A 6,000-nucleotide genomic window follows, 5' to 3' on the forward strand; every position below is an offset into this window, starting at 1 on the left:
ATCAAATTAGATTTATAATTAGGTCACTAATCATTTAATCGGAACGGATGGCTTAGATTGATCAGACCGGATGATGTCATAAATAATATTTTTATATATTAAATATATCATCCCTTGTGGTGGGACCCCTCCCCAGGCCCTCGCTTAGAAGCGACGCGTAGTGCATCGGGCCACCTTTATATAATCAAAAACAAATTATAATCAACTTCTATTTTGTTACTTTCTATCAACTTAAGACTTAAATATATAACCAATAAATGGAATTTAGAATAACTTGAAATATGTCAATGTATTATATGTCATTAGATCTTTTTAACAATATATTATAAACTCAAAATGGACAAATGATGAATGAAAAATTGATGCTCAAAGTGAACCATTTGAAATCGTTTGAAAGGAGATAAAAGAAAATTAAGTATTCTCATCCCACATAGTAAAGAAATGACAATCTTAACTAGTTTATAAGTAAATGGTCTTTATAAGCTTTTAACCTATTACTTGAGGAAAGGCTTTCTCATGCGTAGGGGTGCAGTCAAAGCATCATCGGGTTAAGGACTCACCAGCATGACATAGGCAACGTGAATACGACACCGAAATGAGACACATTGGACTGGCCTACTAAACCCACGACTTTTATTTTTATTTTTGTACAACAAACTGGGGTTGTATTGGTTTTCAATTCACATCGGATTCCGGTTGAACCGATCGGTCCGATCCGAGCCAAATAAGCAAATTGAGGCGGTTAGTTGTCACAAGTCTAAGTTCGGAAAGGTCCGTTGCAGTATTAGGATAACTTAGGGGGAAGGGGGTATTAAGCCTTAAACTATAATGAAAATTCAATATTATATCTACAATACAAAAGAATTACAATATATGTTAAAATGGAAGCAACATCAATTTATTATGCTATAAACTATTATAATCAATACTTTTCTAATATTGCACATGAAGAAACACCTGAAGCAGAAGACACTAATCTTCCAAGAGAAGTGAGAATCCCCAGAGAACACTCTAAGGCGAATATCATTGACAATGTTGAGAACATCGTAATGACCAGAAGCCAACTAAGATGACTTCTGAGTAATGTTGCATTAGTCTCTATTCTGGAACCTAAGAATTTTCCAGAAGCAGAAAATGACGAATATTGGATGATCGCAATGCAAGAGGCGCTAGATCAATTCAGAACAAATGATGTTTGGGAATTGGTACACAAACCCAAGGACAAGAAGACTGTCGAAATCAAATGGGTCTTTCGGAATAAATTAGATAAAGGAGAAAACATCATTAAAAACAAAGCAAGGCTTGTAGTCCAATAATACAACCAATAAGAAGGTATTGACTCCAGACAAACATTGTCTCAGGTAGCAAGCATCTTAATACCAAGATTATAATGAACTAAAACATAGTTATAGTAACCTTCAATCCATTTAGGAGCTTATGATTTTGCTTTTAAAAGAAAAATCTAAGTATATCTCGTGTAATCATCAATAATATTAAGAAAATATTTATAACCATTATTAAAAATAATTGAAAATAATTAAAGGGTCTGCAAACATCAATATGAACCAAACAAAAAGTTGCATTAGTCTTAGTTTTCTTTTATCAAAAAAGCCAAACATAAATTTATACAAATCACTTTTCCTTAAACTACTAATTATAATCTAGTGCATTTTCGATTTTATATACATTTACCATATAATTGCAGAAACCGATAAATAAATACGAAATTATAAATTATATTTTAAGTTTTATATAAAAATCTTACACAATCATTCTAGTCCTAAAAATAAATCTATTAATAAATAAACATTAGTTGCGAGACATTGAGATCCTTCTTCTGATTTACAGTGCAATGCCGGACTTAAACATATCCTATGATTTTAGCACATCAACATGACATTCGAACTATAATTTATATCTACATATCTCTAAGACTTTGTTAACCTTAAGGCACAAGTATTAAGAAATTCAATTAATTTTAATTAAAAGACTTTGTTAACCTTATATTAATTTTATCGACTTATTAATGCTTATCTATTTTCAAAATAAAAAGAAAGCATAAATATGGGTATTTAGTAAAAATCAATTAATAGGTATGGATTGAATCAAAACATCTATGTTGGAAATTAATAAAATGGTATCTACTAGTATCAATTTTTCTTCCCAATTTCTTTTCCTAAAAACTAGCCGCCCCTAGGAGTAGGCACGGTTCGGTTAACTGATTTATGAGAAAAAAAATTAACTGAAACCAAAACTATTGGTTTTTTAACCATTAAACTCAAAGCTGGTCCATGCATATCGGTTAACTGTACAAACGATTAACCATTAATTTTGGTTAGGTTTTTTGGCTAACTGTTTTTAACCAATTCTCATTGGTTAACCAAAAATCAACGGTTAACCATAATTTTTACTAAAATCTAAATTTTTAAATAATATTAAATTATAATTTTTTTTGGTAGGAAAGGAAAAGAAAAAAACAAACAACAAAAGTTGCTTAACCCGGGATCAGCCTGGGAAAACTGACCCCCACCACATCATCCAAGACCAGAGACGAAATGAACAATGGAGGAGAAGAAAAGATAGATAGACCCAACATCCTTGAATGCCTTTCAATCGCAAGACGGTCCGCTACACGATTTTGCTCCCTATAAATATGAGCAAAGCTAAGAAAATCAAAGGAGGAGGCAATCCTTCTAATGCCTTTGATTAAATTTTGGCTATTTAGGCAAATAGCATTGTTCTCAGATATCATTTTGACCGCTTCAAGGTTATCAGACTCTACCAGAAGCTTCTTCACCCCCAGATTTTTTGCTAACTTCAGGCCAGAAAAAATCCCCCAAAGCTCAGCAGAGAAAGACGAACCTATTCCCAAATTTTGAGAGAAACCAGAGACCCAACTGCCACCATCATCTCTCAGAACCCCTCCAGCGGTAATTCTCCCGTCCTGTAGACAAGAGCCATCAATGTTGAGCTTAAGCACACATTCGCTCGGCCTATACCAGCCTAAAAGATGGACCTCCTTCCTCTGAATAGCCCTAGCCAAGGGGTCCTCAACGTAGCTATCAACCAAGGTGCTAATCTTTTTGGAAAAGAAATCCAAGACATTAGGCAAAACAACCGTTACTCCTCCAAAAATCTCCTCATTTCTCCATCTCCAAATCTGATGGAAAACCACCACAAATAAAAGAACACCCTGATTCAACTCAGCCAAAAGTTTCCCATTAATCCCATCCACAAACCAATCATTCTCAGAGTGGGCTAAAAAAGAAGAAAGCACATTTATAGGGAGAACTCTCCTCCAAACCTCTTTACTTTTCTCACAGTCTCTGAAAGCATGGCACAAAGTTTCTTCATAACCTCTGCATCTGCCACAAGCTCCAGAGTCCACCAGATGCCTCCTTTTCCCATCCGAATTAGTAAGCAACCTATTTTTAACCCCTAGCCACATGAAACTTCTAATTTGGTACGACACTTTTAAGGCCCAAATCGTCTTCCACACCCCTGGGCGTGAGGTATCCAACTCCTGATAGAACGCCTGAAAAGCCGATTTACAAGAATAGGCCCCGTTGTTCGTCAAAGACCAACAGTAACTATCCCTGTCTTCAATTTTACTACTAATCTGAACTCCTCTAATTCTAAGGAGCGATTCCAGACTGAGGTAAGAATCAAATTTTGACCAAATCCACTCACCCTCAGAATCCACCACATCTACAATCCTCCAGTTCTGAATTTCCAAAGGCGGTAAAGATTCACAAACTTCTAATAAAGGCTTTTCACCAATCCATATATCATTCCAGAAACTGATGGATCTACCATTACCTACATTCCACCCAATCCCTGAACAAAACTCAGCAAAAACCGCACTAATGCCTTTCAAAGAAAGGAACAATTAACCACTCTATCCTTAGGACCCCCAAATACCTTGTCCTTTCGATATTTCCCGCATAAAAGTTGAACCCAAAGAGCTGAAGGAAGCTGCCACATTCGCCACAGAAGTTTCATTACTAAGACTTTATTATTATCTCTGGCTTTCCTAATGCCCAGGCCTCCCATATCCTTAGGTTGACAAACCTCATTCAAAGGAACGAGGTGGATCTTCCTCCCCTCCTCAGCTTCACCCCACAGGAACCTACGATTAATTTTATCAAGATCCTTGAGAACAGGCTCAGGAAGATGACAAGCCTACATAATGTGATTGGGAGTCGCACAATTGACAGATTGAATCAACGTAAGTCGGCCAGTGAGAGAGAGGGTCTTAGCTTTCCAAGTGGCACACTTCTTATTGGCTTTATCCAAAGTATCTTTAAAAGATACTTTCGACACTCTCTCACTATGGAGGGGAATACCCAGATACTTCCCAAGAGAACTAGTTAGAGAAATTCCAGACAGATCACTCATCCTTTTGCATGCTCTCTGGTTCATATTCTTAGAGCACATCATCCTGGACTTCTGGATATTGAGCTTCTGACCCGAGGAAGAACAGAAACAATCAAGAACATCCATAATAACACTTAATTGCTCCTCATTACCTTCCAGAAAGATCAGAACATCATCTGCAAAGAACAAATGAGTAACCTGGGGACAAAACTTATTGATGGCCACCGGGTGGAATTTTCCATTATCAACAGCGTCTTGGATTAGGTGAGACAACCTTTCCATAGCAATAACAAATAAGAAAGGGCTCATTGGGTCCCCTTGACGGATGCCCCGGCCAGGAGAAAATTCCTCCGACATATCCCCATTGATCAAAACTTGAAAAACAGGAGAAGAGATACAAACCTTTATTAACCTTCTCCAATTGTCCGGGATCCTTGCTCTCTCCAGACTCTCAATAAGAAAATTCCAGTTAATGCGATCATAGGCTTTCTCCAGATCCAACTTAAGAGCCATAATACCTCTCTTCCCTTTTTTGATCTTCATAGTGTGGACCATCTCTTGTGCAATTACCATATTATCCATCATTTGTCTACCAGGCACAAAGCTTCCCTGATTCTGACTAATGATCTCAGGAAGAATGTCACAGATTCTATTTGCCACAATCTTTGTGATAGTCTTATAGAGAACATAACAAAGACTAAAAACACCTTTGATAAAGTTGTAAATGCCTTCCTTCACAACCTCCCAGTGTTTATGGTAAAAACCAGCAGGCAGACCATCAACCCTAGGGGCTTTAGTAGCCCCAATACTAAAAATGGATTGATTAATTTCTTTCAGGGAAATAGGGTGGAAGGCTTCTAGAATTCTATCCTCTCCCACCATGGGAAAGGTAGCAACAGTTTGAGCCTTATCCAGATCAACAGGTTCCTCTTTAAACAGGTCTTTATAGAAGTCCAGGGCCAAGTGATGAATATCTTCGTCCTCATAAACCCAATCACCATTAGAGTTTTTAATAGCATCAATCCTATTACTCTGTCTTCTAATGATGGTAGAGAGATGAAAATACATGGTATTCCGATCCCCATCCTTGATCCATGCTTTCCTAGACTTTTGAAACCAAAGAAGTTCTTTGATACCGAAGCACAACTTCCAACTCCTTCTGAAGGGTTCTGAGAAGACCATCCAAACTGTGATCGAACCTCACCTCCAACCTACGATGAATGCCCTCAATTCTACTCAATAATTTATTCTTCCTCCTAATAATATGCCCAAAGACGTTTTTATTCCACCTCAGCACATTCTTTCTGAAGCCTTCCGCAGCTTGAAGGACATTCGAGTGAGGCATCCAATTGTCTTGAATGAATTCTTTAAACTTAGGGTGAGACTCCCAAGCCACTTGGTACCGAAACGGTCTCTCCCCCCTAGGCCGATTGCCTCTCATCAGCCTGAATAAGATTGGACAGTGATCCGAATGACGGAACGAGAGATTTAACACAAAAACTTCAGGAAATCTAGTTTGAGCTGAAACATTAGCATAAACTTTGTCCAAACGAACAAAGGTACTGTTGTGCTTCCAAGTGAACTTATGACCAGAGGCACCCAGATCAGAAAGCCCATATAAAT

This window comes from Euphorbia lathyris, chromosome 3, assembly GCF_963576675.1.
Source record: "Euphorbia lathyris chromosome 3, ddEupLath1.1, whole genome shotgun sequence".
Taxonomy (NCBI): Eukaryota; Viridiplantae; Streptophyta; class Magnoliopsida; order Malpighiales; family Euphorbiaceae; genus Euphorbia; species Euphorbia lathyris.